The sequence below is a fragment of the Apus apus genome, chromosome 19 (assembly GCF_020740795.1).
Source record: "Apus apus isolate bApuApu2 chromosome 19, bApuApu2.pri.cur, whole genome shotgun sequence".
In the NCBI taxonomy this organism is placed as follows: domain Eukaryota; kingdom Metazoa; phylum Chordata; class Aves; order Apodiformes; family Apodidae; genus Apus; species Apus apus.
Window position 1 is genome coordinate 1,881,240 of NC_067300.1, and position 26,515 is coordinate 1,907,754.

A 26,515-nucleotide genomic window follows, 5' to 3' on the forward strand; every position below is an offset into this window, starting at 1 on the left:
TCTGTGGCCGTATGGACGACCCCAGGGAAGAACTCATCTCCACTGACATTATCCCAAAAAGCAGACGAAACTGTGTCAAGCCTGTTAAAAAGAGTCAGGTGTGGGAGAGGCCGTTGTCCCTGAGCCTCTCTGTGTCCCAGCACGTGGCAGCCAGTGGCCCAGCAACACCAGTGCCCAGATGCTGGGGTGGCAGGGAGGAACCCGCTGGGACCGCTGTGGCGATGGGAGCCCAGGGGGTTCGGCAGGGACCTGGGGTCACTGGCAGTGACTGGGGAGCAAGGGGGACGCAGCGGTGGCCCGGGAACATGGTGATGACCTGAGGAACACAGAGCGACAGGAGAACATGGCAGGGCCCTAAGGCACACCAGGTGCCTTGGGAATACGTCAGGGCCATGAGGTGCACTGGGGGGAGATGGGGACACAGGGTGGGCCTGAGGCGTGTGGGGTCACCTGGGGCCACGGTGGAGCCCCGTGGTACGTGGGGACACAGCTCAGCCCCGCGGTACGTGGGGACACAGCTCAGCCCCGTGGCGGGATCCTGGGGCACAGGAGGACGCAGCAGGGCTGCCAGGCATGTGGGGACACGGCTCAGCCCCGAGGGGCCGGCGGGACACAGGCCCGTGACTCAGCCCCGGGGCAAACGGGGACATGGCGGGGCCCTGAGGTACCTGCGGGACACGGCAGCCTGAGGCACAGGGGGACATGGCGGGGCCCTGTGGCACAGGAGACATGGGGGAGCAGCCCTGAGGCACAGGGGGACAAGGGGACATGGCAGGGCCCTGAAGCACATAGAGGGCACAGGGGGACATGGTGGCACAGGCACCGTGGCGGGGCAGAGGCACAGGGGACACGGGGGAACAGCCCTGAGGCACAGGGGGCCATGGTGGCACAGGGGGCCATGATGGGGCAGAGGCACAGGGGGACATGGTGGGGCAGGGGGCCATGATGAAGCAGAGGCACAGGGGACATGGTGGCACAGGGGGACATGGTGGCACAGGGGGACATGGTGGGGCAGAGGCACAGGGGACACGGCGCTGCCCACGGGCCGCCCCGCCGCGGCTCCCGCCCTCCGCCCCGCGTTGCCGCAGCTCGGCCCCGCACCGCCCCGCACCGCCCCGCACCGCTGCCGCTTTAAGAGCGGCCGCCGCCCCCGCGCGCGCCGGAAGGGGCCGGGAGCAGCGCCCGCCCGCGCCGCCGCCGCCCGCTCCCTCCCTCCCTCCCTCCCTCCCTCCCTCCCTCCCTCAGGTAAGCGCGGGGCTCGCCCGGCCCCGCCCGCCGCACCGGGGGAGGCGCCGCCCGGGCCCCGCTCCCCGCCCGGGCCCCGCTCCCCGCCCGCCGCGGGCAGGGGCGGGAGGCGGTGGGGGCCGCTGGTGCGGGGCCGGTCGGTGACGCTCCGGTTCAAGCCCCCGGGGGCGATGGGCAGCGCTGAGCGGGGCCCGGGGCAGGGCAGGGGCCGCTCGGGGGGACGGGCCGGGGTGCCGAGCCCCCTCAGCCCGGGGTGCCGAGCCGGGGACGCTGCTCGGGGCTGCTCGGTGTGTTGGTGCGGGAGCGCGGGGCGAGGGGAGGGATTAATGGGCGCTGCCAGCAGGGCGGGAGCGGGGGGGTCCTGGCTTTGTTGGGCCTTTTGGCTGCCCTCAGGAGCAGGCTGGGGCTCCTGCAGGGTGACGCTGGCCCTTGTGTCCCCCCCCCCATGTCGTCGTCGCCCCCCACCTTGTGTCCCCCCCCCACCTTGTGTCCCCCCAACCTTGTTCCCCCTTTCCCCGCCGGTCCCCGTGGCCAAGCCCGCAGCAGGGGCCTCGAGCAGCTGCGGACGCACCGGCCCTTCTTGTTGTTGTTGTTTGTTTTTCTTTCCTGCAGCTGGATCCGCTGTCGGGCAGGTTCTTTGTGGCCCCACCAGCAGCCGCCGGGGTTGCCGTGCTGGGCAGGAGGGGTGGCGGAGCCAGCCCTGTCAGCTGCCCCCGGCTCCTCAGCTCCGGCTTCTCCTCTCAAGCTGGAGAATGAGACACTCGTGCTGACTTACTTGGGGTGGTTTTTTCCCCCCCTCCTCTTTATGAAAGAAAGACCTTTCAATTTTTTTCTTAAGCGGAAGAACTTTTTTTTTTTTTTTTTCCTGAAGTTTTTCTTCTGCGGGAAAACTTCACTTTTAAACTTTTATTTTGGCTTTTTTTTTTTTTCTGGTTGATGCTCAGTATGTTTTTATTTGCTGGTTGCCTTTTTGTGCTGACCGTGCTGGTTGTTTCTTTGGCTCGTCTGGCTTCTAAATGCTCTTTAATCGAGAGGGGGGGGGAGTGGAAAAAGATAAAATGTGAGAATCTGTGATTATTTCATGTCAGCTTCTCCTGTGGGATCTTTTTAAGCCAAAGGGGAAGAGGAAAGAAAAGAAAAAAAAAGTGATAAAGTGGAGCTCAGGGCTGCTTTGCTTTGTTGGAGGCGGAGGGGGAAGAATGTTACAAGGGAGTGACAGAGATTTTGTTTCACTTCTGTATCTCCTCTTTTGAGGTTGAATGATAAACCAACATTTTGAAACGCTTTAGTTTAAAATTCCAAACGCTTCTTTTCCTCTTCAGCTGACTCCATTAAAAAAAAAACACACACACACAACAAAACAAACATCACCACCGAGTTCTTTTTGAAAATGTAGCCATGATTTTGTAGCTGTGCAGCCAGAAGGAGCAGGGTGTGTGGGCAGGGAGGCCGTGCTGCTCTTCCATCAGCCTTTCCTGCCTTCTCTCTCTGGACCATAAAATTAGAAAGGCTCCAGTGTCGTTTTCTTAGTCTAATTGTCTGGGTAATGTGGGCTGTCGAAATCCAAGAGCAGCTCTTTGGGAATAAGCCACCATGCCACCTGTGGCTCTCTCAGCCTGTGGGTTCTGGCCTCTGGAGCATAATTGAGGAAAGTAATTTGTGTTTTAAGAAGACTTAAATCTATTACCCAGGTGTGTGCTTATCCCCTGGGCAGATATCAGGGTGTGTCAACTTGCTTTTGCTACTCTCAAATGATCTGTGACCTTCTAATGGTTGTAGGCTTCAGTTTCTAAGTTGCAGAACCTTAAACTTTCAGGAGTTGTCCCTAGGAGACCCTGAGGCTCTGTCCTTTTCCTGGGAATTGTCCAGGTGACCTGCCTCCTCCCCCAAAGCTGGTTCCTTGCCAGTCCCAAAAGCATTCATCTTTTGCATTCAATTCAGTGCCCACAAAGACAGTATTTGTTGCATCTTCCCTGGGTTTGGTTTTTGTGCTCAGTGACAAGCCTGGTCGTGTAGAGCACAGGTCTGTGGTGAGGGAGGGAGAGCCAAGAACAACTAGAACTGGGTGTAATTGAAAACTGTCAACTTTGTAGCAAAGGAGGATGTTCAAACATGTGGCTCTCTGCTGAGGTTTGAGGTGTCTCTTTGGGTAGCACTAAGTGGAGATTTTGATTTTCAGTTCTAAATAGTAATTGAGGAGAAAGTGGCTGAAAGTCTGATTGTCCAAATACTGGGGAGTTCTCTCAGCTGGAGTCTGAAGGTGAAATGGCAGCAGGGCCTGGTGATCTTTCGCTAGAGATGCTTCTTGATGCAGTTCTGCACTGTCTCACTGTCTGATGTGGTTGCTGTTGTCCTGAAGGTGTCCCAGAGCAACTTAAAAAGGGTTGAAATGTTCAAAGAACTGGCGTCTTGGAGTGCTCTGTGTGTTTTGTTGTCCTGTCCTTCCTTTCAAGGTGGCTTTTTCCTGGGGAGTTGGGCTGCAGATGGGGCTCTGTGCCCTGGAGGGACCAGCAATGTCCCGTGAGAAGACTTTTGGGTAGCAGAGTGACAGTCTGGAGTCCTGCTGAGGGGGCCCAGTGCAGAGGGCAGCGTGCCCACCCGAGTGATGTGCTTGGGAAACAGCTGTGCTCTGAACCTCTCCCTATGGCATGCCAGATCCACTGGGATGTTCCCAGCTGGGCTGAGGCAGCATGGCACAGTTGGAGGCATGGGAGCGGCCTGGGCATCTGGGAGGAGAGAATAATATGGGAAAGGCAAGATCTGACAGGGAGTGGATGCCCACTGCAGTGGTAAACACAGACAGAATAGCTGCTTCTGCCCGGCACGCCCTGGCTGGATCAATTTTGGGCAGCTTTTCTATGAGCCCATCAATGAAATTCACTGTTTCATTCCCCAGATGTCCTGCCATCCCCTTGGGCTGTTTGTATCTGGTGGTGTTTGCCAGACATTGCCTGAGCTGCTCTTGAACTGCAGCTGTTTCTGCAGGTTCCCAGTTACTGCATAGTTGTTCTTGCTGTGTTTATTTTAGTGGTTATAAACTGATTTTTAAAAAGGAGTTGGAACTTGAGCCGGAAAATCTCCTTTTTCTTCTTCCCCTTCATGATTTGGTTGAGAAGCTGCACCTTAGGGGGTAGCAGCTGAGCCCTTCTCTACTGCTCCCCCTGTTTATGCTTTGTATTTTCTGAGATGTGGTTTCCCAGGGATTCAAGGGTGCTTGTCCTGTACCTTGATTTTAGTAGCTGATGTGTTTGGGTGGGGGCGTGTCTGCTCTTAATCTTGTAAAATCAGGAATTTGGCTAGGAAGGAAAAAGCTTGAAGGAGACACTTTTCTCATAACATTTTGTTTAGCCTGAATGTTTGCAGTCAAACAGAGCTATGTGTTTCTTTTTTAAAGAAGCAGAGAGCAAAATGCTTCTTAAGGGCAATATTTCAAATTCCTGTGAGGTTCAGAGTTGTGTTTGGAGCTGGAAGGTGCCACTGTTGACCATGACTCTGTCATCCTGCATTGTATGAAGTCCCTCATGGTGATTCTCATAGTGGGTTTAAAAACTATGGGTTGAGGTGTCTGTAATATTTTTTAAAAGTACTAAATAGCTTTAGTGAAGAGATAAATTGAGGGAGAATCAAGTGCCATTATCTTGATCCTCTGCTCTCGTGGTAATAAATGTGTATTGCCTCTCCACTCTGATCTTTGCTTCCTTCTGTTTGTTTCATAAGAGTTACTTTTGCAAGTTGAACTGAAAATAGGTGCTGGAAGTGGTGAATAATCACTTCACTTGGAATAATCCATGGGTGGGAAGAGCCAAGAGTTCAGTCCTGCTGATCTCTTTTGTTAGAGACAGGCTAGCTACCCTCTCTGGCCCCCGTGTGCTCTGCTGAGCAGAGATTTCTATGCAAGAATTTTAAAGAAAGTTTTTCAAAGCACTTGAATGACCAGCTAGGGGCAGCTGAGAAAGGGTTGCCTGGGAGACACTGTTGAGAGCAGCTAATGCAGGGTGTGATGGCTGAAGAAAGGCAGGATTGTGATCAGATTTTTCCTGCCTTCCCTTTGGGGGTATAAGAGTAGTGGTCCTTCTTGAAAGCTCAGGGGATGTAGGTGTGACTTGAGTTCATGGGCACAAAAGTTGAGCTGCTTGTTCTGCTCATCACAGTCCTCCTTAAGGAACGAGGCACAGCTGGCCCTGCAGACACCAGCTGAGAGTGTTATGTGGGAATCAAAGGCCATACTTCATTTCCTACACTCTTTGCAGTGTTTGTGCTTCCCCAAGGTTTCACCAGGAAAGAAAGGTTGTTTTCTTGTAGGGACGTAGTGCAGGGAGAAGCAAAGGTCTCCTGGATGCCCCTGCAGCATCACCAGAAATTGAGGTTAAATTAGGGTACATCACTTTAAGCAATCAGAGTGAAGCTGGCTTTCCAGGGAGCCTGTTGTTTGGTCCCTCACTCCTCTTCAGAGCTCCCACTATACTGGTTACCCCTCTCTTTGGGTGTGTGTCTCGTGTCCAAGTGATAATTCGGGAAATGCCGAAATAAACATCCAGAGATGAAGAAAATACTGTCTTACACATTCAGGTCATCACTGTTGCATGTTTCATGGGTTGCTTTTCCAGATGCTGCTCAACTCACAGCTCTGAGTTTTTTCTTGCACTCTTCCAGTGCCTGAAATGAGTTTACATGGAGATGCGAGTGCTCTTAGGCTATGGAGACTGAAAATGTGATGCTCCAGTTAGGTGTTGGCAAATTGTCCTGCTGTCTGGAGTTGTGTGGGAGGAGAAATGGTTTCTTGGTTGTGTGACCCCAATGGGAAGGAGAGCAGCTGGGGTTTAACAAACTGGTTAAAATTATATAGGCCCCCAAATTCTCCAGAGACATCTCTCCTTTCCTAGAAGCTTCCTTTAACAAGCTGATTTCTCAGGCTGATTGCTTGCAGATGAGATCATGCAGTGTGTTTTGCAGGGAAAGAATCTGAACTCAGACTGGTGAGCCAGAAAGTTTTTAACACACAAGTCACATGCCCAGTGTCCTCATGGCACATACAAAACACTAGAGACTGAAAGCATCAGTCTTCAGGGCAGCTTTGTGCTCCAGGAAGAGCTTTCTGATTATAAAGAATACCAAGGGATGCTCTCAAGTGCTGGGTCCTGTTGCTTGGACAGCAACAGGAGACAGCAAGGAAGTATTTCATCTTCCCTTAGCTCTGTTTCTCTCTTTAGTGTGTGTGGTGTTGGGATAAGCCCAAGTGAGGGAAGGCTCTCATCTGCCTTAATTCCACAGACATTTTTCTGCTGGCTTCAATAAAGGAATTTATGTAGAATTGATGGTATTTTTTTCTGTTAATGCATGAGAACATACCGAGTGGGGAAGAATTGATGCTGATGTTCTGCTACAGAGGAGAGATCCCACCAATCTCTGGTCCCTCTCCAAAGGGACCCTGTTCTCCGTTTCTCTTGATGGCAACTGACTTAAGGTGTCCTTAATAGAAAGGCCTCTTCTTCCAAAATAATCACAGCCATCGTTTAAGAAGGTTGGAGATGAAGCAAAGCTGTTCTGAGGTGACACTGAGGGGTGTTCCCAGCATAGGGGAGCAACGGAAGTTTTGTTGCCAGTGGCTTTAAAGTACAACCCGTTCTCAAAGCAAAGTGGAAAGGCACCTTGCTGATGCCAGGGCCTCTTTGTGCCTAAAATGCTTTCTTCTTCTGAATCAAGGCAGCATTAGTTATGCAAAAATAGGCTGGGGAGGGGGAGGAGAGTTTTACTAATATTGATTATGGAAACAGGAGCTACTTGTTCCCAAAATAAAACTGGACTGGGCAGGGGAAATCTGATATGGTAAACTTGAAATCTGCCAATGTTTTATGCAACTTGAAGGAATGTATAAAGCAAGATGCATTAGAACTTCCTGCCACTCCACATGGGTGATGTTCTGCCTGGAGAGGAGTCTCATTCTGTGGGTCACTCCTGTGAGCTTTCTGAAAGGAATACTTGAAAGTAAGTCTTACAGGTGAGCACAGACTTGGTGGTATTTTTTTCCCCTGTCACTTATGCATGTCTGCTCTGTGGGAGTTTCTTAGAAGCTTCTTCCAATATATAACTTCACACAGGTGTTTTATGGAGGTAGCAAGTCAAGCACATGAAAGTGGAAAAGACCTATACGCAGGCTTATCAAACTACATGAGAATAATGGAATGGTCTGGGTGTGAAGGGACCTTAAAGATCATCCAGTTGCAACCCCCCTGCATGGGCAGGGACACCTCCCACCAGCCCAGGTTGCTCCAAGCCCCATCCAACCTGCCCTTCAATGCTTCCAGGGATGGGGCAGCCACAAGCTCCCTGAGCAACCTGGGTCAGTGTCTCACCACCCTCAAACTAAAGAATTTCCTCCAACTGTCTAATCTAAATCTCCCCTCTTCCAGCATAAACCCCCTCATCCTATCACTGCACACCCTCATAAAAACTCCCTCATCCTTGTGACTGTGTGGTACAATGTAAGTTAAAATATCTACTTTTTATGTCATTTTATTCCCTAGATAAAATAGGTGTGAACCTAAGTTGCTTTGGGTTCCATGTCCTTAACTCACAGGCTAATAATCCCAGGATCCTTCTTGTAATGAAAAGGGCAGGTACAACACTTGTTGCTCTGATGGGTTGCTGTGAGGTTGTGTGTTTTTCATAGCAGCTCAACCATTTCATTCTTCACTCTGCTTCTGGATGGGATCCTGATGATGGCCCTGTGGCCACCAGCTGGGTCGAGCAGTGCATACACATGGGAGGTGTGATGATCTGTACCCTGAAGAGTGCTGCCCAAATCTTGTTTTGTCCATGAAGCGTCAAGAATGGAGCTGTTCAAACACCAGCCCACTCAGAACTAATGCTTGCAGAATGCATGAGCAAGGAATTAAACTGGGTGGAGTTGTTCCAAAATTTGGATTTGGGGCCTGTCCACTCCTAATGCAGCAGCTCTCTGGGTGTTTGCTTGGAAGGGCTCCCAGCACGGATGATGCTCTCTTGACCTGATTTGACTTTCCTCTCTTGATGCTTGGGTACTGTGCCCAAATCTGTCTGCAGAGCTCTGCAGTGCAGAACTCTGGTGCCTGATGAACCTGAAACAAGTCAGCTTCTGTCAGGAGGTGGTGGGGAGAGGATCAGCTCATATGTGCCATGGGGAAAGAAGGAGAGAATGAGAGGACAAGGAGAGACAAACACAGCAAACATTTGTGTTTCTTCCTCAGAACTGTCGTATGTTCTGAATCTGCCAGCTGCAATTTGGAGGCCAGAAGAATAGGGTGGGGTATTTTCTTCCAGCCAGATGAATTTATGCAGTGAAAATGAAGTTCATTCAGTTTCTCTGGGAATAGCATTTAAGGTGTAAAAAAGTCCCACCCATCAATAATGAAGAGCTGCTGAAGAACAAGCAGACACAGAGACAAAGCCTGTAGGGCACACTGCATTTGCAGCTCTTTTTCCTTGAAGGCTGAGAATCAGGCATGGTTTGGTTGCATGTATCATTTGGTGGTATCAGTCATTCCTGTTGCCTTCCTCTGGAGAGCTAACCTAGGCAAGCATCAGGTTTTGTCCATCTGTATTGCTGCCATGTTATTTCACTTGTGCTCATTTGTTTCTCCTTGTCAAAAGTGAAAAGAAGAAAACAACACCCAAACCTGCAGCAGAAGTAGCTGGAGTACTGGTATTTTACAATATGAAGGTGTCAGCCTGTAATGGGTGCTTTTCACTAAGCCCAGGGCTCTTTCTACTCCTGACAAGCTGTCACGTCTTCATGCCAGGTAACATGATCTTCCAGGCATGTTTATCTTCCATTTCTGCACTGCTCTGGTGGAGCTGAGCTGGGGGTGCTTGTGAGACCATGAGCAGTGACCTCCAATGCTGTGTTACTGTTTGGGATGAGGTGTTGGCTGTGTGCACTGTCATTCAGCTGCTGAAGAGAACAAACCAGACTAGCAGAGCTGGCCATGCAGTGAGTTCCCTTGCTGTTTTCCTGGACAAGTGTCCCAATGCTGTAAATTAATCTCATGGACTTTGTCTTTAAGTGCATATGTTTTGCATTTGTCTGGGTTGTGATGGATATTATTCAAATAACCCAACTTCCCAAGTTGTCCTTCCTCTTCCCATCAGTTTGACACCATCTATCTACATACTTATCTAGCAGCAGTCATTTTTTTGGTGTGTGTTTTGGGAGGAACTGGATGGGGCTCTACCCTGAGAAGAGGAGCTTTGTTGGTTGGTGCCATGTGCAGATACATACCATGGGTCAATCCTGGCAGCACCATGGTCAGACAGCTGGGAGGAGCAACAGCACCAATGGCAGTTTCTCTGGTGGCCATTGACCCTCTTTCATCTCTGAAATCATGCCTGCTGCTGCTTCCCCATCACCTTCCAGGCTGACCACCTCATGTAGACATGGGAAGGGACACCTCTGTGACAGGACACCAGCACAGCCCTGTGTCATCTGCCTATCTGTGTAGAGATGTCCTGGCAGAGAGATGTCCTGGTGGAGACGTGGCAGTGGAGGGTTGTCCTAAGCCCTGTAGACATGCTGCCTTCTTGAGGACTAAACCCACCAGTCATTTGACATGGTTCAGTCTCTGCTGTGACATTTTTTGGTCTCATCCCAGCACTGGAAGGACACCAAATAGCAGCAGTGCTTCTGAGACCTCCCTAGAGTAAAGACTTATAGTGGGAAATGATTTTTCTAGTTGCTTCCAGTGTCTGGAGAGGCATTGGCTGTCTTGCTTTTAACCTGTATTCTTGGAATTGTTGCAAGCTCTTGTGTTTGAATCCATAGCTGAAGTTAAAAGCCAAAAAGAAATCTCTTATGGTGGGTATTAATTTGCTCAAGGACAGTCTGACGCAGTGAACTGACCCTGTTTGAGACCTGTGCAATCCATCAAGGTACAGATACTGGTACTCCAGTATCCCTGCCAGTGCAGAATTAGCTCTGATTGTATCAGTGTCAACGTATCTGTTAACCAAGCTTTTAATATAATCTAGAAAGATCTCTTCAGAGAAACTCGATGCGAGTCTTTCATAAAACTGTTGGCAATAATTATTCTGCCTCTTCTCACTCACTGTCACAGAATGATAGAAGTATTGGTTGGAAAGGGCATCAGAAGGTCTTCAGCCTGACCTTCTGCTTGAAGTGGAACTATCTCCAGCATCTGATTGTCTCAGCCATGGCTTTTTCTGGCCAAGTCTTGGAAGTGTCCAAGGATGGAGCAATGTACCATGCTGGACCAGCTTTTGTTCAGTCTTGCTTGAAAGCTCTACCTAGTGAACCACCTTACAGTGTGGGTTAGTCATTTAAGTTTGAATTATCTCACCCTGCAGGTTTAAAAACATCTTAGTGGACTGTTGGGAAGTGTCCCAGTAGGGCTAATAGTGTGATATGTATTGTATGGGAATTCTTCTGTCTTTTCTGTGCTACTATGGGAAATCTGAGCAGACCCAAGTGCTGTTTGTGCAGAAAAAGGCAGGGATCCTGTTAGTTGGTTTCCATATTCTTGCAATGTGGTGTTACAGGTGGAGCAGCACTTGTAGGACATGTCCTGTTGTTGGAATGAGCACAGGGTTGTTTCCCCTCAGTGTTATTCATGGTGTTTGCCCAGATATTAATGAGCTGGGCCTGTCAGGATGCACAGGATGATCACTGTGCACATCCCTTGCCCTGAGGCTGGGGTGGGATGGGGTGCTGGCCAGCTCTGTGCCCAGGCTGGGCCCACCCACGCACAAGGTGTGCAGCTGCCTTTTATCTGCCCTCCACAGCCCCTCGCAGGGGGAGGAGAGGGTTTTCCCTCGAGTCTGCTGTGTTTATTCCGGAAAAAATACCAGTTCATGACATGAGTGTGCCTGTTGGAGGGCACATCTAAGTCGCCCGCCATGGTCCTGAGTGTTGAGGGCAGCAGAACAGCCCTCTACATCTGAGAAGTTAACTTGGCTTCAGAAGTGCCACAAGTTTCTGCTTGCAGTAGGTGTCCATGAATGGCACGTAGTCAGGCCAGACCAGAGGCCTGCTGCTGTGCCTGGGCTGGGCTGGGTTTCTTCAGACAAACAGCAGATTGCAACACCCTTGTGCTTTCTTAGGCCAGGAGGCCTTGCTTGGAAGGAAAAAGGCTGAGATGTAAGGAGCTGCTGAAGAGGTGGAAGCTTCCCTAGCCAAGGCCTTGTTGTTGCTAAACTCAAATCTGGCCACATACCTGGACTCAGCATCCCCTCGGTGTCACAGGGACATTCAGGAATGCTGTGTGTGCTTCACCAGCACTGAAAATGAGCTCCTGTGGCACATGGCTTGGCACAGTCTTCTGCTCTGTGCTTACCTGGGGGTTTGGATGAGCCTGGTGGTGTGGAGTGAGCAGCACTGTCCTTGGGCAGGTTGTGACCTCTCACTCATGCTGTGCAGAAGTGCTCTTTTCTTGTCTGTCTGAACTGTGTACCTGAGAACATGCCCCTGCCTTTTTGTTTCTGTAGCAGAGGCAGCACAAAGGGCTGGGGGCATGGCCTCTGCAGTCTGCTGGTTGTTTGAAGGTGACAGTCCTTGCTGAGGAATCGCAGAAATGTGGCAACTACTGTTGTCAGCTGCTCTCTGCGTGCTAAGCTTGGGCCAAGAGTGCAGAGGTCGGGTTTGGGGTTGTATGGTCAGAGGGTCCTGGAGCAACAGCTGTACAGGACTTCAGGGATGTCAGCTGAGGCTGGCCTTGCCTGACAGCTCTTGCTTTCCCAACAGTTCTTTCATGCACTGCTTATTTTTGCAGGGGTCTTTGTGCATCACAAGTGGAGCTGTCATGGTGGTTCAGTAGGTTCAATGTCCCTTGCTGGGGAAAGCAAAGGGCTGATGCCAAGTCTCTCCATTCCCACCTGCTGCTTCTCCTTGCTGAAGCTTTTAGCCAGTGCTCGTGGTTTGCTTTGGCTTTCTGCTCATATGTCTCTGGAATAAACTCTCCAGCGAAGGAAGCTGATTAGCTTTTCTCTGAGCTGGATTTGGAATTAGTACTCAGACGTTGGTCTTCTCAGGTCCCAATAGCATGTAGGTTTTTGAGGTGACACATGCCCAACACAGATACACTTCTGGGAGAGAGGAGCAGGCTTGGAGAAGTATCACCACAGGTGAGATAGCAGGGCTTGTCCCCAGCACAGTCCTGGGACCTGTGGAGCTCTGCTTGTCAGAGCTTTCCTTACACCACCTTCCTTGCTCCAGACTCTTTACAGGGATGGAGAGCAGGAGTAGCTGGCCTGCTGCAGTGGTGGAGGAAGAACATGTGGAGGAAAATACTCAGAATGTCAAATACTACCTTTTGCTTTGGGAAGAAAGGTCAGCTTTGAAAGAGACCTTGTGCCTGCTGGATATATTGACTGCTTCTAGGGGTTAGGTGTCAGAAGCCCAGAGCAGAGGCTCACCAGTGCATGGGAGTTGAGCCCTTCCTTGGAGTGGCAGTGATTCTCATCTGCAGTTTTCCTTGTTGCAGGACACCAGAGGGTACTTGGCTCATCATGCAGACAAGAGCAAGGCAGAGAGGCTGGAGACATCCTGCTTGGGTTGGTCCCAGTGTCCAGGGAGAGGGAGGGATGTCTGCAGATAATGGTTCCCTGCCCCTTTCTCACAGCTGCGTCAGCAGAGATGGCCAGGGAGATGTTTACAAGCGTGTCCTTGCTGAGCACTGCTCTGTGCCAGCAGTTTACTTGTCTGCATGATGTGTTCTCTGGGGCTTTGTCATTACAATAACTAAAGCTGAATTGATCTCGCTCCACTTGTTCTGACCTGAGGGTATAAGTTCCACTGTCCTTCTCTCTATTCTCATCTCCATCTTTTGAGGCAGCCTGAGCTGGGAGCAGTGTTGTTTAAAAGAGAGGTCAAATGTGGGGCTGCTGCTGTTTGGATCTTTATGATAGTATTAAAGCTCTGAGTGGGCCTTTGGGGCCTGGGGAGGAGTCATTATTCCTCCATTGCTACTTCCCCAGCCATTCTCATCCCTGGGTGAGGGTCCTGTGGTGGCAAAGTCATGCTGAAGCCTCCTCTGCTCCTGTGTCTCAGCAGAACAAGGCTTCACTGAGCAGCTGCCTGAGTGCCCAGGAACAAGCAGCTTGGCTCAGCTGTAGAACTTGATCTGTTGAGGGTGTGAGGATGTGTCTGTCCCATGGCTGGACTGAGGCTGTGTGTGTTTTAGTGACTTAGGAAGTTGCCAAGAGCCTAAGGAGACCCCATACTACTCTGATATTTGCCCTCGTGAGGACACTTGTCATCTCTTTTCAGTGCAGGAAAGGCATCCTCAGCATGGGGTGAAGGGTGACCCGTTGTCTTTACACTGCTTGGGTAGGGTCTGTCCCACACCAGTTGCCCATATATGTCACCTCATGTGCTGTCATGTCATCTCCGAGCCTTTCGTTCCCTGCAATACAGCTGGAGTCAGCACCTTGTATGTTAGGGTGGGTTGTCAGGAGTTCTTGGAGGAATGTTGTTCAGGCATCCCATTCTCTGCCTGCCATGCCGAGCTCTGTCCTGCTTCCCTCTTTTCCTAGGTTTATGGCTGAAGTGGATTTCTTTGCAGCAGAGCTAGGCTGAGCAGATGTTTCAGCTGGGTAGGGTTGGGGTGAACGTGCTCTCTCACGATGGGTAAGGACAGCAGTGGGCTGTAGGGTGTAAACAAAGCAGTTCTACAGCAGGTTTCTGTGTTGAATCAAAAGTTTCTGGGAAAGGTGAAGGTGGGGCTGGCTCTAGCAGCCTCTCACTGAAAGAATAAAAAAGCCTGACTGTGCACAGGTCCAGCCTCCTCAGTGGGACTGTGCTCTTCAACTCCATTGTCCCTGCTTAGCTGGAGACTGCTCAGGTGAGGTCCTGGTCCTGTCTGAAGCAGTGGTGCTTACTGGGGTCACTGGGCCCTCCTGTGGCCTTCTCAGGTGAAGGTACGTAGAGATCCTGCCACAGCTGAGTGGGTGACTGGAAGGTGAGGAGTGTAAGGACCATGGAGCCACTGCAGAAGGATGGCAGGATCCCTGAGCAGCCTGTGGTGCTGCTGCTACAGGACTGGCCTGTCAGAACAAGCTTTCGGGTGGTATTCTCATGAGTGTTTTCCTTATTCCTGTTTAGATATCTATGCCTATATCACTGTTGGTAACTGTGGCAGCTCTCTGGCCACAGGTCACAGGTCTGGGTCATGTCTCTCTTGACATTAATTTTCACAATGTGATCATGTTGCTTTTCTGCAAGATCTTTGTGCTCAAGGAGGAGGGGTCTGTTCAGATGTTCAAGGCTGTCAGTCTGTCTTTAGCTGTTTGTCTAGGTGTCTTCACCTTAGCATCAACATGCTCGTTGGTGTTTGTTCTTTTATTTCTCCCAGTGCCATCTGATCACACAGTGCCTCTGGGACAACAAAAGTCAACTTTCTGACTTGAGTGTGAACTGCTCACCACTTCATCACCCACAAATGCCAAACTTCTGCTTTGCTGCTTAGGCTGGCAGGTTATTTTTAAGCACTAGAAGAAAAAACTCCTTTTAAGCCCATTGAAACACATTGAAGGCATTATTTTCTATTTTGTGAGACCACTTCTTATCTCTACTTAGAATCCTTTTGAAATGCTGGGATTCACAATACCATAAAGGCACCTTTAAAACAGCCAAGTTATCTTGCATTGGGATAAAAATGCTTTTGTTTCTAAATTTATAGATGGAATTTAGTATCTGCTAATGGGTCTCCATCTATTATTAATTGGTCTGATCTTTCCCAATGCCCAACACAATCTGCTGGAGTCACTATAAAAATACCAGCCCTGGCCTGAGCCGCTTGGAAACCTGCTCATGCTGCAGGAAAGCTGTTCTGTGCAAAACCAAAACAGGGCCTGTTGATGTTATTTCTAGTCCTTTGAGAAGATGACTTACTGGTCACATGTGCTGCTATGAGGTCATTAGGAAGTCTCTCATAGATGAGTTGAGAACCAATGATGCTATTGCAGAAGTATGCTCCCTCTGCGACGCGAGACGCAAAACTCTCGGAAGAGCTTGAGTCTGTAACAGCTCAGAGTGGGATCTGTTCTTGTGCATATTTGGGCTCATTCCAGTGGAAAAAAAAAAAAAGAAAAAGGCTGTTTTCTGCTTTGCTTTATCCCTAGATTGATTAGTGAATGTATACCATGGGATCAAGTTACATTTCAGGGGACATCCAACAGAGAGCCAGTTTCTGTGTTGAAGGCAACAATGAGTCTAACTGCACGATCAGCAGTTTTCTAGCTGTGCTTTGTGCCTTCACAGCACCATCCTTCCCCAGGGAGAGGAGCTCCTTGGATCTGTTTATGAGCTGGGCCATTGCTCTTCCCAGCACCGCAGGGGAGTGGGGAGCTTTCTCTAGACCCTTGGTGTTGCTCCTGTGTTTTGCGTCTGCTTTGATGCTTTTACTGATGTCTTTCCTGGATGTCCAGAGGTACCTTCTGCCACAAACTGCCCTGTGTCCTCCAAAGGGAATTGTTTTGGTGCTGGTTTACCCCAGGGACCTGTATCCAGCTTGGTTGCTGTGCACCATTATGTTGGCAGGGTGGGCATCCTTGTTTTGGCAGGAGTTTGCCTTGGAAGTGTGTTATCTGAATCAGTAACACCCTCTTGGAGGAGGGTTTCCCAGGCAGGAACAGGTCTTGTGTCTTTTCTCTTCCACCCTACTGCTGGTCATGTGTTTCTATCCAAACCATATATGAGCTTTAGAGATTGTCCCCTCCCTCTGAGCTGATTAACACACTCAAAGATGGAAAAATTACCCAAGAAGGAAGAAATAAACAGTTTTCTGTTCTTGATACAGAGGTGGATTGTGTGGCTGAGATGGGGTAAGGAGCCAAGGAGGAAGATGAGAGCAAGGCAGCATCTGACTGCACAAATGCCCATGTCTTACAGCCATATTTCCATCTGGGACTTGGTGTGGGCACAGTGTTGTTCATGTCTGCTTCCATTTTTTTCTTTTGAATGCCCAAAACACCTGCTACTTCTGTTGATGCTTTGCTGTGATTGCTGCTTGAAGCCAGGTGTGGCAATGGGAGTCTTGGAAGAATGGGCTGAATTGCTGCTGTCCCTGCTTCTCAGCCTCCTGCAGTGGAGTTCTTGTGAGTGTCACTCCTGCACCCACTTCCCACCCTGGCCCTGCTGGCCCCAGGAGGATGATTTCCCATGCTGAGGGGTCCAGATGGGACATCACAGCAGTTCCCTTTCTGAGCAGCTTCCTTGCCAGAGGCAGTGCAGCACCTCTGTTTCCCAGTGGGGAAGTCAAAGAACTTGTGCTCTTCAGTCTTCCTCTGCTGTTATTCCTTGCTGCTGGTGTCCTAATTGGGGCTTTATACTGGTGACCCCAGATGATGTTCCTCTCAAACCCCAGTGGCCTTGTCATGGGGGTGAGGGTGGCCCCAGCCTGCTGCAAGGCTGCCACACTCCAGGGCTCTCCAATGACTGCTCTGCAGCAGATGGTGCTGGAGGTGGAAGGGCTTTGGAATGGATGTTTTGCAGCCCTGTGGCTGTGCCCTGCATTGGTCCCTTACAGGCTTGTGTGGGTGGTCTCCTCAGGATGCCCGCAGCCTTCTGGCCCCTCTGGTCAGAGCCTCCTGTGGCTCCATCTGCTGTGGTCCTGCTTGTCCTGCCACCATGGAGCCTTGGGCAGTGGGGCTCCCACTGTCACCCTTGGTAATTATCTCCCCCCCCAAGTGCCATGTCCTGGTATTAAGTTCTGAATTTTCCTCTATTCCTATATTTTTAAGTGAAGAGGAAATGACTGGTGTCACACAGCTGTCTGACAGCTGCAGCAGTGAACTTCACTCCTGTGGGACTCCAGCCTGAGGAACAAATGGGTGAGCTGTTGCCATGAGCAAGCTTTGAGCCCCACTGCTGGTCTCTCCCTCATCCCGGAAAGACTTTGGAAGTCCAGATGACTGGGATGTGCCCTGCTCTGCTCTTTGGTTGCAATAATTCCATCAGTTGGCTGGAATTGCTTAATAAATGACTAGTTCTGACTTTGCTTTTTACCTTTCCCCCATGGACAACACAGGCTGGGGAGGAATGGATGCCGGGAGGACAGTGTGGCCATGCCCTGGCCAGGATTTTTCCTGGGGTGTGCCCGTAGCCGTGTTCAACAAGAAAGGTGCAAGCTGGCTGTGCTGTGCCGGGGCCTGGCTTGCCCCTGGGACTACATGGGCCCTGCTTCCTGAGCAGGAGAGCTGCTTTATGTTGTGGTTTTACTAAATGAATTCAAAGCCTGGCCTTCCTCCAGGCAAAGTCTGGGCCAAGTGCCAGCGGAGCAGCCCCTAGGGAGAGCACTGGAGCAAGGAGGGGCCAACTGCAGGGAAGAGCAGAGGAATCCAAGAAGGCAGATTTGCCTAGAAAACAGCTCTGTTTCCATCTGCCGGGTCAGGAGTTGCTATAGGAACTGGGATGATAGAGGCAGGGCCATCTCCTGGGCCTGTCTGTGTGTGCAGAGGGAGGGAGGAGGGAGGAGTTACTCAAGTTTGAACATATCATGTGTGCTGGTGGAAAGTTGCAAGGAATGTCGAAACTACAGCCTGGCTCAACCTATGGAGATCAAAAGAGACATGGCAGTCGTTCCCTGTGCTCAGCAGGCCCTGGGCAAGGCAGGTAGGGTCCTTCCAGCTTAACTCTGCTCTCAGTTTGCCATCAGCTCTCTCCCGTGGGGGTTTCTGTTGTTGGATAAAGCACAAACGCCTTTGGAGCCGTCTCGGAAGTGGAGGGGGGTTTGTAGAGGTGGCAGTGCTGGGAGGTGAAGGTTTTTCTTCTTGGACTGGTAGGGAGGTGGTGGTTTTTTGAGCCCTATTTTTCCTCCTGTGGCTGCAAGAGGGTTCACAGATCATGGGTATTCCCACAGTGCTGTGTGCCCGGGGCCCTCTGGGACCCGCCAGAGCTTTTGTTGGGCAGAAATGTGAAGCTGGCTGGTGTTGTTCTCCCAGGCAGAAGGGATTTCTGGGGTTGTGGCTCTCTGGGAAAGCCCACAGTGCCTGAGTGCTGTCAGTTGTGCTTGTCTGAAATGTTTCAGGGCTCAGGCTGAGTCAGATATGCAAGAACTGGGGCTGGCAGCGAGTGGCTTGTGGACAGTGGGAAAGTGGAGGGGACAATGTGCTCCTGCCCTCCCAGCTCCAGCAGCTCCAGCCCCGTGCAAGTTCCGGGGCTGCATGTTGCCTGCGTTTGCTCCCCTCTTCTCCTGAGGAGAGGCAGAGCTCCCTGTCCCCTCCTGATGCACCTACTGCAATTTTTATCACTGTCAAACTTCCTCAGACTCATGTTTAGCCTAAAACACAAGAATGTCATTATGCAGAAAGCTGCTTCCTAGAATCTGTGTTGTTAGGTTTAACTATGGGGCTGTCCAGAAGCAACCCTTCCAGATAAAAGCTGATTCTATCTCCAGTAAACTCATTTTTTTCAGGGGCTGAGAACTTTCTAAAACAGCCAGGTTTCCACCAGGGTCACTTATTCTCAGGTATTTATTTAATAGGTTTGGCTGAAATTTCATCTGCCCTTTTTGTGTCAACAGAGGATAATCACTGCAAAAAAAAAGAAAGAGAAAGGTGGGTAGTGTTGTTTCTCTTCTTGAGAAGCTGCACAGTAAGCTGCCAAAAACTGAAAGACAATCTCCATAGAGAGCTGTGGAGCTTGCCAAACTGGATTAGATCATGGCCCACCTACTCAGGCACCCATCTTATCTCGGGCAGAGGCTGCCTGGCACATGGCACACAAAATCCCAAGAGCTTGGATGCAGGCAAATGTGGAATAACCTGCCTGTATAGGAGAGAACCTCCTGGTCACGTTAATTACTGGCTTGCTTATGCCTGGCTGGATGAAAATTTATATTCAGTGTGCTCTTTCTTTTACTCTGCTAATGGAATCACAGATGTTCTTATTATGTAGATCCACTTCCAATCTTTTATTGAATTACTCCCACATTGCTCTGTGGCAATATGTCCCAGAGGCTTAATGTGCATGGTATGCTGTGGAATTTCATTTGCTCAGTTTGAATTTGTTGGGTTTTAATTTCAGTCCATTTTCAATATGGAAAAGAGGTAAATAGGATCTTTTTTTGTCTAGGTGTTATTGTTTTACATATTTCTTCCCAACCCCCCCATTTCTTCTGTTTCTCTCCTGTTTGCCTCAAACAGTCCCAGGATTTTTCCTACAGCTACCTGCTTTCTGTGTAATTGTTACATCTTATTGCATCTCTGTGGGCTCTTGTTTTCTGGTCTAGAAATTTTTTCTGGAGAAAATTGGATCAGAATTGGCCATTCTGGCTTTCCATAGCTGAGAAATGCTGCTAGAGCTTTTTCAGTCTTGTCTTTTCCTTTGTTTACAAAGTGTTTGGTTTGATTGCTTGAAATACACTGGGGCAAGCAAAGATCTTTTCTGAACTGTCTGTAGTCATGCTGGGTATTTTGCTGGAACATTTGGTTAATGGTAATTTCACCTCTGTATGTGAGAAGTTAAATTTTGCCTTGTGGAGTTGTCAATAGTTAACCCAGCAGAAGATGGATGGACCTGCCTGGAAATCCCCACTGGAATCTCCAGGCTTGATGCAACAGTTTCTGTAGGTGTTGCACTCGCTGCTCCCAGCTTTGCCAGACACTTTAAAAATTAAACTTTAAAACCACTTTGTGTCATAAGCAAAGTTGGTTTAAGCAGAATATAACAGCTGTGTGTGCCCAGACTTTGCTTTCTGGGTTGGATGCAGTGATGCATGTTCTGCTCAGCCTCCTAGGAGGTGGTGCCTGCTGGGGGGACAGCCAGCCTTGTCCCCTCTGGCTCAGGGCAGGAGCACTTTCCACTTGCTGCTTTTTGGTGTTGGTTGTAATTTTGATCTGTGGAATGCAGTAAGTGATGCTAATTTTTGCCTTTTTCTGATATTGGAAAAGCTTCTTCAAGTCTGATGGTTTGGTTTGGGTTTTTTTTTGTAGATGTACAGTGTGGCTTTTCACATTTATAAACACTTTTTTTTTGGTAAGATTACAACAGAGCCTGTAGTGTTCCAGGAGCTAAGGTCTGGCTGCCAGTGACAGGTGCACTGAATTTTTATTTTATGAATATGAAGAGACATTTTACAAAACACATAAAAAGCTTTTGGTAGCATCAGCATTTCTGTGGTGGTTTGATGGAAACTAGACGACCAGCTAAATTAGTGGATGTTCCAAAATAGTGTTTCTGGTTTGATTTTCACTGAACCATCTCTTGGAGTTTGGCTTCCACCCTTGCAAAATCCAGCAGCTTGGTGCTGGGTACTATGTGCTGCTCCATGTGACTTGGTTTGCTTCCCTTCTGGTTTTGCAAAGAGTCTGTCCCAGTAATCATTGTTTTTATCTTTTAAAAGAATCAACTAGGAGCAATTTGCAAATAAAAGTTGTAGATAAGTAGCAGTTACTGTAAAAGAAGTACTTTGGAAAGTAGACAACTTAAAGCTAAAGATAACTGGAGAAGCGTAGCAAGTATCTCAGGGCAGTGAGAAATATTTTAATACCTATATAGCAAAATAAATGTAATCACTGGTGTTTATATTGTTGGGAAAGGTAAAAAACCAAACACCTGATTGCTAATAATAATGCTGAAAAGTAAAACCTCTCCATGCTTGAGGAGAAGCTGGACAATATACTGTCCTTTATGAGGATATAGAAATACCTTCTGCACTGGTAAAGAGAGAGGGTGTTAAACACCAGATACCATTTTAAAGTCTTTGAAACTTGAACAAGATTGGAACCTGTTCGTTTAGAACAAATTGGCAAAGCAGCTTCCTGAATCCTGGCTGCTGCAGTGTAATAAATCTGGGAAGACCGAAGGAGTTCCAGAAGTTTGGGGAAAACATGTTATGGCAATGTTTTAAAGTAGAGTGGGAGCAGGTAACCAGCAGGCAGTTGGGACTAACCTCCATCCAGAGCCAGACATAGGGAAGCTGGTGCATTAGTAAATCAATGTCAAATTAAAGAAAGAACATGCTCAGTGATCCGTGTGCTCTGATGGAAAGCAGATCACGTCCAAAAAGTCTTCAGGTTGTGGTTTTTAATGAGATTGCTGGATGGGTTGCCAAAAGTAACTGCCTTGACATCATGTACCTGGATCCCGACAAAGTTCCCCTGCTGTTGACCAGACCCTACAGCTCCCAGGACGCTGAAGGGACTCTGCTTTGGAAGCAGGAGCCTGTCAGGTCCCTGGGGCAGCTCCTGGGCAGAGCAGTGAAGGCAGCTCCTCCTTGTCTGATCCCTGACATATCCTTACCCTCTGCTAGGGTACCCCACCACTGCTGGTAGCTGGTGGGCTCTGAGCCCAACACCCTCCTGAGCAGTTTTGGTGGTACCCTGTCTGTGTTGGCTGTTGGTGTAAGCAGTCCTGCCCTCTTCTGTGCCCAAGTGGCAGTGTCTCAGCTTCCATTTCACTACTATGTTGAGTCGGTTGATTCACAAGTGCCACTTGATACCTCTCAAAAATAGTTACCAGTGGGAATGTGATCCACGTAATGCTTTACAGAGGGCTATGGAGTAGTGCTCCAGCCAAGCTCTGGTGTGGGACTCAGATATTCTTCCATGAAGAAGCTGGTGGGAATCACAGCAAAACCCAGCCAGAGCTGCCCCACTGCCTGGATGGGCCTCAGTTGCACAAATGGTGACTTGGGAGAAAATATTAAGTAACCTTATCCTGAAATTTGGCTTCACTGAGAAGGCTGATGGAGCCAGAGTGGTTTAGTCAGGACAAGAGAAGGCTTTAAGATACTCAAGAGCAGATGATCAGGATGACAGAAACAAGCCCTTAACTGAGGTGTGTGGCAGGAGGGCTGACAATGATCATTGACTGAAATAACAGGACCTTCTGCCTCAGCATAAGGAGGAGGGAAGTTTTCCCTCTGCAGTCAAGCAGTGAAAGAGGTTGTCCAGAGGGGAGCCTCTATCCTTGGAGGTTTTTAATACCCAGCTGGACAAAGTCCTGCACAGGCTGCTTCAAAATTGGTGCTAACCCTGCTTTGAGCAGGAGGTGGGATTAGATCCTCTCCTGGGGATCTCCTCCAGCCTGAGTAATTCTGTGACTCAGTAACCTGATCTCCTTCTCAATGCAAGTTTGAGTACAATTAAGTAAAAGGTTATGGGGGAGCCCCTTGAGAACAGGGAGGGAGGAAGGTGGTTTAGATTGAGTGCTCTTAATACTCCATCTGTCATCTGTGTGGTTAACGTGTCAGATATATGGTTGCTATGTGAGACTCTCGCAGTGGAAGGTTGTAGGTCTTGAGAGGGCTGTTGCTAACTTGGAGTTGATACGTTTTAAGGACAGTTTAAAAAAAAAGAAAATAAAGTAACCTCCAAAAAAAAAAGCTGGAGAGAGAGGCCATTCTAAGGAATAGAGTGAAAATGTCTATGTGCCAGGTGCTTTCTGGTGCCTGTTCTGTGTGGGAAGGAAGCTCTGACAAGGGACAGTGATCACAGCTACTCAGACAGGGAGAAGGGAGATAACTGGGGCTTTGACTTTGGGTACATCTTCTCCTGCCACTTCAGCCCTCCCTGTGTCACCTGTCATACAGAATAGCAGGGCTGGAGCCTGGAGGCTGCTCCTCAGCTGAGGGGACCTGTCTTTTGGTGGGCTTGCTGGAGTTCAGTGAGACTCCCCCTGCCCCTGCTACTGGGTTTAGGTTTCGGGTTCCTGCAGGACACTGTGTGTTCATGTCCTGTGTAAAGTCACAACATGCCTGGCAGGCCTGACTGGGTCCTGGGAAGTTCCTCCAGGTTCCTCAGTTGAGATAAGCACAGAGAATCCTTGCCTGGGAGTTGATGGGAAAGGGCAGCTACATTTTTGAGTTAGCTGAGCTAAAAACCTCTTCTTGTTAGTACAATGAATTGCATTTCCTTGTCTTTGGCTTTGCCTTTCTAATGGTTTCTAATTTGGGCCTCGTTACTTTGATGGATTAAATTACATTTGTTCAAATATCCCTACGTTGGGTTTTGTGCCAAATGTGCTCTGTGCAGTTTCACAAAGCCAGGACACCCCACTCCTGTGGGACTGGCCAACAGGCAATGGGAAAATGTTAGAGGATTTGTGGGTCTCCAGCTCCTTTGCATAAACACCCACATCTCTGTCCAGGCTGTAGGTAAGGCAATCCTTCAAGCTCGGATCCACGGGCTGAACCTTCTCCCAGTGTTAAATGGCTGTGTCATGGGTGACTGCAATGCTGGTCTTCTCCTAAAATCTAGCAAGAGTGAGGTGTCACTTTTTTCATAATAGCGCCATTAGATGTTTGGCTACGATGTGGAAAACGAGGTTCAAACCCTTCTCAGCCTCAGGGCAGTCCTATCTGGACATAATTTTGTGGTGTCACTGCTCCCTCCCTACATCCCCCACCACATTCCTAGCGTTGCCAGGGGTTTGTGCTCTTCCTGGCCCTCTCTATTGGTGCCCGTATCGAAGAACTCCTGTTGCAACTCGTGCTTCATGCCAGGATCTTGCTGGACTTGCCAAGCTCCTCTGTTGCTGTCTGATGTGTTGATTTTTGATGTCACTCTTTGTACTTGGTTTGCCCAGGTGACACCCATGTGTCATGCAGAGGCCTCTTCCTGTGCTGCCTGGTTGACTGAATCTGGGGTTGGCCGTGGAGACCACGTTTCAAGTGCACCTAAGGGAAAACTTGTTGTCACCTGCACGTATGCATGGCTGTCCTGGTACTGGTCCCATCCACTGGGGTGGCTGTCTTCCCAGGCCAGCAGGCCTGCTCTGCCTTTTCCAATCTTATGGCAGTTTTCCGTAGAAATTACCACCTTTCCATAAGATTGTTGTCCCTGTGCACCCTTTATGTGTGCTATTGAAGTTGCAAAGGTGGAATCATTGTTAATGATACATAGGGATGTATAGGAAGGAGATGACTGGGGCATAAAAGCCCTCTTAAAAAACCAGAATTGACACCAGCAGCAAGAAGTATTTAAATTGGAAGCTAAACAAAGCATTTGGAGAGGTGATCAGAAATCTTTCTGATAAGCATTTTCAGCAGCAAATTCTGTTTGGTCTGAACTGGAGCTGCATGGGCTGGAAGTGTTGAACTCCAGAGGAAGACTTCTGGGTTTGGGGTGTCTCAGATAAATTCTGAGGCAAAGAGAAATGTTCTTCTGTCATACTGAAGCCAGAAGAATGGAAATCACACTTTCCAGCCTCTATTACTTCAGGCTCCGGATATTGTCCCAATTAGTAGCTGGTCTGTTTTCTCTTTGAATTCCTTTAGGAATGCTGGAAGATACTGTCCAGTCCTCCTGATGGTTCCTGAACCTCCTCTGAGGACACTTTTGTTGAGGATAGATCCTCTTGGACTGCACAGAGAGTGCAGCTCTGAGTCTTGATTGGTGACTCTGGAGTTTCTTGGCATGGTGCTGGGCATCCATAACAGGATTCCTGCAGCAGCCCCTGGTGTCCTGCTCCCAGCTAATGATCTGCAAAGGAACCAGTTAAAACAAATGCCTGTTGCAGTTGGGATCTAGAGAGGCTCACAAACGTGCCAGACCTCCATAATGGATCTCTGGAGGGAGAACAGTACCTGGAGGAGCTCCAATTCCCACCTTCTTCATGCACATCACTAAAGAATAGCTCCTTCCTGTGCCCACTGTGCTGTTGCTCTCGGGCCCCGAGCTGGGCTGGGGACATGGCTGCTCTGGGGAGAGGTGGCTTGGCTTGTTACACATGGTCTCTGCTGGGTATGTTGGGAAAAACTGCCCTCTTTTGCATTTCTTTGTGAGTTTTTCAGCTAGTATGTATTTTTTTTTCCACTCTCACAATGATTGTAACAGGATTTTATTCTCCTGCAGCCAGCTGTTAGCAATTAGCAACTTGATCCATTCAGTCCTGAGAACAGAGTTTAACGCTTTCTTGTCTCTGTGAGGATGTTGCTAATCCTGTTTTTGCTGGTTTCGGGCTTGTGCTGCAGTTTTGGCACTTGCTGTGTATGTGTGGGCAGAGCAGGAAGAAAGGCAGGAGTACAACAGGGAAGGCTAATGCAGTTGAAAGAGCTACAAAGAGAAGTATCGAGTTGTCTACCCAGAAAAAAATCATTAGGAGGATGATTTCCAAGCAGTTTGTACAGAGGCCTGTATTTAGTAGTATATTCCAGCATGTTCTAGCACTGGAAGTGTGCACTTTGGGAATCCAGTCTACAACTAGCTGAGATACAGACTCAGCAGAAATCAACATCAGTAGATCTTCAAACAGCAGGTTCCAGCAGGATGAGCTCCTGAGCTGAGGCTCCTCTCAGTTATGAGATGGGAGTGAAAAACGCTCCTGGTGTCCTTTCTCTAGAGGAGATTAGAAATGACACTGTGTGCAGCAGCTCTCCTGGAACACCCAGACATGCATTTTGGTGGTCCAGGTCTGGGAACCAAGTGTGGTGGGAAGAGCAAACTTAGCACAGCTTGAACCCAGCTGCTGGGTCCCTGTGTAATGCTGAACTGCTGGACATAGCTTGTCACTGCCACATATGGAGGTGAGAACTTGTCTCATCAAGTTGTGGCCACCTGGGAGTGATGAGGCCAGTCCAGGCCAAGCATTCAGGTTCCCTTTGTCATCACTGGAAATAGATGTGTTCCAAGAGGATTCATCCTGAATGCTCTTTAGACAAGGACCAAATTGAAAGCCAGGTCTGGAGGCACAGGTGAGATCTAGAGCCAGCTCTGAAGGTTTTCTTTCCTCTTCTGGAGGCAAGGCTGGCCTCTGTGGCCCCACGTTCCAGTTATGACTTGCAGTTCCCCCAAGCTACCCTGTTTCTGTTTGATCTGCTGAGCTCCATGTACCCATCAAGTATCCTGGGAAGCCTCCAGTCCACAAGGTGCTGCCTGCAACCCACAGGACAGGGTGGGACAGACCTGAGCCACCCCAAGCAAGTGCCCATTGCTGGCTCAGGGGCAGGAGTTGACATGGTGCTTGGACATTTCTGTATTACTTCCCTTGTCCACTCTCCACCCTGTTCCTTCTCCCCTCTTGTTAAATTTGACATTCTGATCGTTGCATTCAAGTGGTTCAATGATGTCACTGGCTTGGTGGCAATACAATAGGTGTGCATTGGAATGTGGGGTGAGCTTTGCGTAAAGCAAATAGATGCTTAAGTTATGGTGTTTGGGTTGTGCCTGCTGAAGTGAGATAATGTTGCTGTTTGGGTTACACATCACTGGTGGGTTGCTGGTGGCCACTGTCATGGCTTTGCTCACATGTTGTTTTGAGAGGATGACAAACTTAGCACATCCACTCTTTTGTCAGAAGACCAAATCCTTGTGCTAAGACTCAGTATTTCTTGGGGTGGTG

General features: G+C 49.3%; 1 protein-coding gene across 4 annotated transcripts in view; it reads left to right on the plus strand.

The window, feature by feature from the left end:
- Positions 1–1,227: 1,227 nt before the first annotated feature.
- LOC127392484 (discoidin domain-containing receptor 2-like) overlaps positions 1,228–26,515 on the plus strand; it is a 60,165-nt gene continuing 34,877 nt past the window's right edge. The window contains exon 1 of one of the 4 annotated variants that reach the window (XM_051636489.1): positions 1,228–1,245. The gene's annotated coding sequence lies outside the window, so the exon portion shown is untranslated. Of the gene's footprint in view, positions 1,246–1,510; positions 1,533–17,721; positions 17,846–26,515 lie in introns of those variants that run through there. The other 3 variants (XM_051636490.1, XM_051636492.1, XM_051636488.1) reach the window with 3 other exon arrangements.